Source organism: Berghia stephanieae, chromosome 11 (assembly GCF_034508935.2).
Source record: "Berghia stephanieae isolate SIO BIC M18660-M18661 chromosome 11, UCSD_Bste_1.3, whole genome shotgun sequence".
NCBI classification, from domain to species: Eukaryota; Metazoa; Mollusca; class Gastropoda; order Nudibranchia; family Aeolidiidae; genus Berghia; species Berghia stephanieae.
In genome coordinates, this window is record NC_088370.1 from 25427345 (window position 1) to 25437094 (window position 9750).

Sequence of the window (9750 nt, forward strand, 5' to 3'; positions counted from 1 at the left end):
CCCGTCCCTAGCCCCAGTTCCCGTTCCAGCCGGTGCTCCTCCTCCTCCTCCAGCGGGCGTTCTTCCAGCTGCCAGATTGCCAATGCCGGCCGTTCCATTTCCTCGTGCACTTCCTGCCGCAAGAATGGCACCTCCTCCTGCTGCTGGACCACTGCCCCCTAGGCCAGCTGCTCCATTTGCTTACCCTAACGGGCAGTTCTACAACCCAAATAACATGATTATTCCCCCGCCAGTTCGGCCGGTTCCCGGAGCTCCTGCGAGACCTCTCAGGCCTGTCATACTACCCGCTCCTGTGCCCCAATCTGCCTATGCACCTATACCAGTTTACCAACAACCAGCAGCACCACCACCCGCAGCACCAGCAGCACAATTAGCACCTTTAGCACCCGCACCAGCACCGGCAGCAGTTTTGCCACCTCTTGCTACGCCTCACCCAGTTCCTTTTCCCATCTGATTCCTTTCCATTTCTGTCATAGGCTTTTCAATCTAAGCACACATTCTTATTTCTTCGATATTTACTCTCCTAATTAAGCTTTCTTACCATGACCATCGATGTCGATGCCCTCTCAATCTTTGACCCCCTCTTTTCAAGATTATTCTTCTCTAGTTCTTTCAACTCTGTCTCTCTCTCTCTCTCACTCTCTCTCTCTCTCTCTCTCTTTCTCTCTCTCTCTCTCTCTCTCTCTCTCTTTCTCTCTCTTCTTCTCTCCCACACACACACACACACACACACACACACAAGCACACTATCTATCTATCTATCTATCTATCTATCTATTTATCTATCTATCTATCTATCTATCTATCTATTTATCTATCTATCTATCTTTCTATCTATCTTCCAAATCGTTTTCTGCACCTTTCGCATCTACACTTTCGAAAAAATTATTTGATCAATTCTTGAAACATTTGCCTTAAAGACTGATCTATAGCGCGATATCGAAATAATGATAACAACAGCAATAAATTATTTCACTTATAATAATAACATAAATGAAGTTAAATCACACTGCAATAAAATAACTTATGCTATTTACTTTTATTTTCATCAACATTTTTTTTTATGGAAACAAAAACTGTACTTGATAAAGTACTTGATAAAGGCACTTTAATCATATTTTAATAACTTTCAATCTCCATTCTATTCCCAGCTGTGTATCTATTTTTAGACATTGTATTTTACAATAAATGAATGCATTCTCAATACTGAAATGCCACTGAAAGACGTCGCTTAATATTTTCGGAAAAATTATAAAGAAAAATGATCATAACATAACATTATAAAATTATAACAAAATATCAAGAACCAAACGTTACAGGCTCACACCCTTCTTCAGTCAACAAAAGCAACAACAACAAAAAGGAACAACAGAAAACATAAATAAATTACTCACATAAAAAACAACCAAGAGAGAGAAAAAAAGCACGCCCTGACGTATATTGTCACTTTAATATCTTCGCTATTTTACAAGAGTTCTGAATAGGATTTTTACTTTGTGAATTGCGGTGTGTTTACTTATCTCTTGTTTCCCTTATCTTGTCCATTGTCTTTTCATTCTTTCTGTCTTTCATTTTCTTTATTTCTCTCTTTTTTCTTCTATTCTGCTTCTTATATTCTAAGATTTTATGAGTTTTGTTAATGGCGTCAGGGTTTTAATCGACTTTGTCCTCCATTCTGTATCCTGATAGTCCTTGACCATTACAAGATATGATGCGATGACCTCAGGACCAGAATAACAAAATGGCAGCTTGAACTCAGGGCCACCCGGCAGGTTACCTTTGACCTACAACTCCGAATATTTGTCGGGGACAACTCCCCCCCCCCCCCCTGTCCCTCCAACCCCCTCCCTCCCCATACCCTCCCCCTCTACCTCCTCTATCCCTCCCCCCCCCCATCTCTTCTCCCTCCATTATCTCTAGACCACAATCACTTTCTCCCCATAACTACTAAACTTCATAGTAGAAACCTTTACACGCATAAAAGGAATACATTTCTTGAAAGACAACATTATTTTATATCAAAAATCAGAAAAAAATTAAGAATTTCTTTTTCATTATCAAATGACAAAAGCAAAATTGATTTTTTCTACCTGTCTTGTAAAGAAATATTCTACCGCGATAATAAAATTTAAAAAACAACCTAATTTGAATCAACAACTTTGAGTTAAAAGTAATTTTATTATCTTACCTATTGCTTCACTCAGAGGATTTTCTAAACTAAGGGTATTATGAGATTTTCTATTCATTCGTTGCCCAATGGCACTCATGATATTAAATTTACCACTTTGTATATTAGGAAAAACATGTATAACCATAACAACGTTTAAAAAAGAAATGAATATATATATATATATATATATATATATATATATATATATATATATATATATAACCGCCCAACCAGATGCATTTACACAAACCATTTCGGTTTGAGTATCTTTAATATGGGGGGTCCTGATAGCTAAGTTGGTAGAGCACCCGTTTCACACGCAGAGGAACCATCATTAATATAGGAATATTTTACCCTTACTTCCATACGGACTCTGGCATTGTCAACTATTACCGTAAATAAACACAATATATTTTTTTTCATTCTGGCCAAAGTATTCATTGAATTAAGATGATTCTTAAATTGTCAACATTTCTTAAACTTGTTTTGTGTTTTAGAATTTTTTGATAAATCGATGGTCGTCTTGATACATCGATAATTAAAGTAACAATCGATATTTCAGGTGGAAATGAATCAAGGTTTGTTGTCAGATAACCAGTTAACTGTCGTACTCTGAAAAGTCACGTATTTAAATAGATGGCCATAAATCTCGTCCTTCAAATATCGATCGATTTAAATGACCCACATCTTGGCGAAAACGTTCACACTTGGCACCTCGGGATTTCGTCAATGAAGTTCCAAGTTTTAGAGTTTTTGCCAAGACGAGGGTCGTTTAAATGGATTGGTATTTTTTAAAAAGACGATTTTTTTTTCTGGGCAAATATTGAAATACGTGTCTTTCCCGAGTTTTGCAGTTTATTTGGTTAACGATATAACATCTGGCAATGCCAGTGTCCGTTCTACTACAAGTATTTTGTGATTTTTACAATACTGGTATGCTGCAATGTTTTAAAATCATCATCACTAAATTCAGGGATTTTTTTCACTTATATACTTTTGTAATTTTGATATTTTTCTATTCAGTTTTGGTGTTTATATTTCTGTTTCTTTTGTTTTGTTTTTTTTTTTATTGTATTTTTTGGGGGGTATATTTTCCCTTTTCTTTTCATCTTTTTGCCTTGTTTTGCTGTATTTTATTTTTTGTTTTGTTTTTATTTTGTTTTTACTTTTGTTACTGCTATGTTTTATGTTTTTTTCTCCTTTTCTTTTATTTTGTTTGTCTTGTTTTTTGTTTTGTTTTATTTCATTTTTTCTTTGTTTTTATTTTGTTGTTGTTTCTATATTTGTTTGTTTTTGTTTTTTTTTACCTTTTTAAAAAATTCTATTATTCTTGTACTTTTTATTATTGATATTTATTTGGAATATTTGTCTGTTGTTTGTTGTTACAATTGTTGTTAATGTTAATGGTTATTTTTTTTTTGTCTGTTTGTTTGTTTATATTGATGCTTATAGCTGCTGATGTTGCATATGTTGATGGAAATGCTGCTGCTGCTGATGTTGCATAATATGTTGATGGAAACGCTGCTGCTGCTGCTGCTGCTGATGCAGCTACTCTTGCTGCTGTGTTGTTATCACTTTTCGTATTCATCCATTACAAACAATACAATATTAATAATGCTCTCACTTTTCATGAGAAAGAACGATAGAAGTGGTTAAACTTGTTTTCTTTTCTCTTTCTCATTAATTTAGTCTTAAAGACAAAAACAAAATTGGGATTGATACCTAACACTTTATTGGGTAGCTAGGTATGTAACGTCTAGCGTCTACTTTGCGAGAGACCAGCGTCTTATCCAAAGGGTAGCAAGCAATTGCTATTGTCCGTTTCACGCTATTGAAACCAAGGGCCTTATGGCACTGAAGGACTACAATACTTTATGTGGATTTCTGGCTCTTGAGAAATATTATTCTATATTATCTAGAACTTTTGGATTTTTTTTTCTATCTCATAAATTGATATTTATATGTGTCAGAAGAATGTCTCAAAAGTTTGGAAACGAATTTTTGTCCTTCTCCGCAAACAATCTCACAAAGTATTGTCGATTAACTGTCGTCAACTCTTAAGACAGGCTTCTAAACATATGTAACTTTAGTATTGTCATAGTTAAAATAATAATAATACTAACCTTCAGCGTCATCAATAATAATAATAATAATAATAATAATAATAGATCTTTATTGTCCATAAATATGGCAATTTGTCATTTAGTTACACTTGTTATAATGTTAAACGATAACTAAGATTGAACAGATATTTCACTCCTACTTATTTTCTCTCTCTCTCCCTCTCTCTCTCTCTCTCTCTCTCTCTCTCTCTCTCTCTCTCCTCTCTCTCCTCTCTCTTTCTTTCTTTCTTTCACACGTGCGATATACACAACATAAACACATTCATTTCGTTTTCAATTTGTTACGATTGTGGCAATTCGACACCAAAAATTATCATCATTATCAATTGGTCAGTTAATCTTACATTAAATAAATTAATCAGTTAATCAGTCAACGAATCAATCCTTGGTTTTTCTGTACCATATGAAATATTCAAAATTTTTATTGCTGATGGAACGAACGTTGATTTATACTTGTTAGTTCTACATTTAATCTGACAAAACCTTCTCCCAGATGGTAAAAGACTAAATTCATGGTATAAAATATGTTTTTTATTGTTGGTAATTGAGAATGCTTTCCTTTCTATTGCTTTTCCATGAATTCTTTCTACTCCATCAAGAGGATGGTTTATTATTTTTGATGCCTCTTTGATAGATTTTGAAATTTTTGATTTATCTTTAAGTCGGCATCCTCCAAACCATATGGTGCAGCCAAACGCAATTACACTTTTAATCAATGAGTCATAAACTCTTAACATAGTTTTCTTCCTTACTCGAAATGTTCTCAATAACGTAATACTGGAAATAATATCAAACCATATCAATAATCATGACAGTTTGATATGCTTGATTGTGATTGGTCAGCATGTCACGTCAGAGAATTATCGTTATCATTATTATAATCATCACCATTATGATTAATATTATTATTATTATTATTATCCTTATCATAACATAAAGATTTCATTATCGTTTATGAATAAATTCTAACATTTTCAACTCAATATGTTTTCTGCGTTTAAAAAAAAATACAAACTATAAACATATTTTAAAAATCTGAAAAGGCGTGCATCAAAACATTGCCAAACAGTGCCAAATGGTGCTGGCATGCCAAACAGTGCCAAAATGGTGCCAAACATTGCCAACACGGATCAATACAGTGCCAAACAGTGATAACATGATGCCAAACAGTGCCCAAACAGTACCAAACAGGACAAAACGAGGCTAAACAGTGCCACCAAGGACCAAGCAGTGCCAAACAGTGTCAAAACAGTGCCAAACAGTGTCAAAACAGTCCCAAACAGGGCAAAACAAATCAGAAAGATCAATACAAGAAAATATCCCCAAAAATCAGCCTGCCTCGAAAGTCGACCCAGGAAGATTTTTGGGATGGATTTTCTCTTGCACTATTCTCTCTGCTTTGTCTGGCACTGTTTTGCACCATTCTGGGCCTGTTGAAATTGTATGGTACTATTTTAACACTTTTTAGCTCTGTTTGGCACTGTTTGGTCACGTTTGGCACTCTCTGCCATTGTTTGTCATTGTTGGAATTATTTTGCACTGTTTAGTACTGTTTGGCACCAACTGGCACTGTTTGGCACTGTTTCATACACTGCATTTTCAAACGTTTGATACAAAAAAAAAAAAAAGATACCTTTATTCATCCCATAGGAGAAATCTGTCTTTAGGGTCCATTCCAAATAATGACTGGAATAACCCAGGCGTCAGCCCACTGTGCAGCGCCGAAAACTGAGCTAGCGCGAGGTGATCTGCTCGAAGTCACACAGCACAGCGGCTATTAGAACTCGGTACTTTTCGGATACGAAGCAAAGATCGTAACCGCTGGGCCACGCTGCCTCATCATTGCCTGTTCCCTAATTTGTTACGAGCAAATTTGTTATCTTTTTCGGTTGCTCAATGCATCTTGACAATGCTCCATTAAGGTTGTGCGGCTATGACACTTGCTTTCGGACCGGAAGGTCCTGGGTTCGAGCCTCGCTCGGCGCATAATTCAGCTCTTGGAAAAGGCTCTTTACTCACTTTCTCTCACCGTACTCAGATATAACATGAGTACCTGGCCGTTAACAGCGTTGTGTCTGTCCGAAAAGATTGTAATATCGCTAACAGGCGTCATGTCCCGTCCTACATATTAAGTGTTGCTGTTGGCCAGGGACTCCTTGTAAAGCGCCTTGAGCACGTTTAGTGGATATTGCACTATATAAATGCTCTATTTTTTAACAACTCAACTACCGTATTCTAGAAAGACATGCATTCAATATTTGGCCAGAAAACTCGTCCTTCATATATTGATCGATTTTATTGATAATTGGCCTTCATTTTGAGAAAAACCTTCAAACCTGGGACCTCGCGAGGTCTTGAAGGAAGATTTGAGAGTGTTTGCCAACATGATGGTCATTTAAATCTTTCGATTTTTGAAGACGAGTTTTCTGGCCAAATTTTCAAATACAAGTACGACGGTTAACTGGTTAATGCTCCAAATAACGGTCGTCCAAGGCCAGAATTTTACATATACAGTACGAGTTGCATGTTTGGAGTCAAAATTGCTCCTACACTCTAACAATATCAGTCAAGTCAAAAGCTACCTGCAAAAAGGAGTCTTTGTGTGGCTGCAAACCGACCACTGTCTAGTACCAGTCTGACAGCGGCTATGTGGTCTAGTGGTATGATGCTCGCCGTCGGATCGGAAGGTCCTGGGTTCGAGTCCTGCTCTCTCTCTCTCTCTCTCTCTCTCTCTCTCTCTCTCTCTGAGCGGCGTATAGTTGAGTCCTTAGAAAAGGCTCTTTATCCATATTCTCTTATCGTACTCAAATGTAATATGAGTACCTGGCAGTTAACAGCGTTGTCTCTGTCAGAAAAAAAGGAAAATCGCCTAACAGGCGTCATGTTTCGTCCTACATGTTAAGTGTTACTGTTGGTCAGGGACCCCTTGTAAAACGCTTTGATCACGTTTAGTGGATATTACACTATATAAAAGCTCTAGTTTTTAAACAGTCACCACTCTTCATGAGTGGAGACCCCCTCCGTCAGTCATAAACGTTCACAATTATATTGGTCCTCGTACTCTCGTGTTCAATGCATGTGTTGTTTGATGCAAGCAAGGGTTCACAGCGTAAAACGAAACGCGTACCCTTGTGAAGAATATAGGTATTAAAAATGTTCCCAACTATCAGGAGCCTCTGCGGTGTAATGGTTGGCAATCAGGAAGTCTGAGGTTTGATCCCCAGTCGAAGTCGGCTGATGTTTTGGGATGGTTATTTTCTCGTATTTTTCTTTCTTGCCTTGTATGGCAGCTTTCATACAAACTTGTTCAGACCTTTCTCTGAAAACAATAGATTTGCTATGATACCCCTTTTTATTCAAGACCCCCTCCCCATCCCACATCCTCGCCTGTATTAATTCCTGTGCCCATTGATTAACGGCCAAATATCAAATAAAACTACGGAGAACAATAGAATTGCTGTATTACCCGTTTTATTAACAGAAACAACTTTTAAATAATATATAACATTGAAAGAAAAAAGGTTTTTTTGTACACATTACCTATAGCCTATTTCTGGTACTCCAATCCCAGCAAGAATTGACAAAAAGAATTTGGGCAGAAAATATAATATTCGTATCTTATATTATTAATGGATCAATTTAACACCAACTTGTAGACGTGTCAGAAAAAAAAAAAAAAACTTATTCAGGAGACTTCTGTTGATGGTATGCATTGAATTGAAATACGCACAAGTTTTAATCGCAAGATCAATTATACCAACAATTTAAAGTGCGAGTAACCTGAAACCTTTGGACAACATGAGTAATTCCTGTTGACATGAGACATCTTGTTTGATGGATTATCTGCAGCCCTTCGTGGAATGCCAAGGCGACGAGATCTAATGGTGCGGTTGCCAAAGAACGTCATTTTTTTAAAACCTGAAATGTTTATAATCTAACTGATAGAATTTAGTGAGAACTAATCACTCAGCTTCATGCAATCTATAGGGAGATATGGCTTCATTAGAAGTATCAGGTTTCTAACGTCTTTATCAATCAATTGATGAAGAAAAAACACTCATGACGTGTTTTTTCTTTAGGTATTAAAATATAGGTAGACATTATCTACTTAGTTCTTGCAAACACAACAGAGGACTGGTGTGAATTAGATTTTAGATAGAGTCCTCTCATGACCGCAACGCTAGCCTGACTGAGCAAAAAAAGAAAAAAAGAAAACAGAAAAATTGACACATTAAAAGCCACCCACCCAATGGCTGTCCCCAGCCATATTCAGCCAGTTTAGTATTAGTACGTATAAAGTAGTGATTGAAGTGTAAAAACATGTATGAATTCATACATTTTTAATCCCTCGACTGAATGAAAATGTTGCTGCTTGCTGCTGAAAGGAAGAAAAAAAAAAGAACGATGAAGATAGAAATGTAAGCTTCATTTTAAATATTAATATTATACTGCCTATATCTCTCTTCTCCCCCCCCCTCCCCCCACCCCTCGCCACCTCCCCATTCCCGGGCCAAGTGAAAAGATGCATTAGTGTATAAGGAATGTGATTAGCGGAAGAGTAGTGTCCCTTGATTGGACGTCACCTTACAGAGAGAACGTCAAAATCGTTTTGCGAATGCGTCTCTCTCGTCCTCGCTTTCGGTGAAATGTCTCATGCCGCTTTCACCGGTGGCGAGGACCTGAGACGCATGCGCACAACCAACATGACGTTCTCTCTCTAATAACTTTTCCGCCGGTGACGGTCCAATCACGGGACGCTACTCTTCCGCTAATCTCATTCCCTATTGGTTACTTTTTTCATTCTTTCGCTGTCAAGCGATCGTTGCGTCCTTGGCTCCATATCCTGTCAATAGTTTCAACCTTTGGGTCTTTCGACAACATGAACCTGATCATAGCGTAGCTTTCGTCAACTCAAAGCCTGACATTGACCAAAAAACTACGTCACAATACTCAACGATGACTACCAAGAGAGTGAATCGAAAATTCTATCCAATAATTCAATCTTTGGGATCATTTGTTGTTTCGCTGAGCACTACTAAGGACAACTCACTTGACGGTTCGCTGACCTAAAAAAATGATAATATTATATGTAAAAATACACGTCTTTGTAACATGCAGGCTGAGAGTTAACGAAGGCTACGGTCGTACTAGGTAAAAAAACAAATGGCGTGTGTGTCATAATTGGATCAATCAAGTCTTTGTCATGGAATGGATATGTCATACCAGGCTGCTAGAAGCTGTGGACTGTAAAAAAGTATGAAACAAAAATGAATATAACAGCTTAAAAAAAAAAGAACAAAATACCAAACACGGAACGTTTCGGACTCAAAACCCTTACTCAGCCACCAACAAAAATTCAATAAAGACATAATTACATTACTAAACTCCAGATAGACGAATTTAGTAGTAATGTATTTATGTCTTTATTGGTTTTTTTGTTGTTGTTGGCTGAAGAAG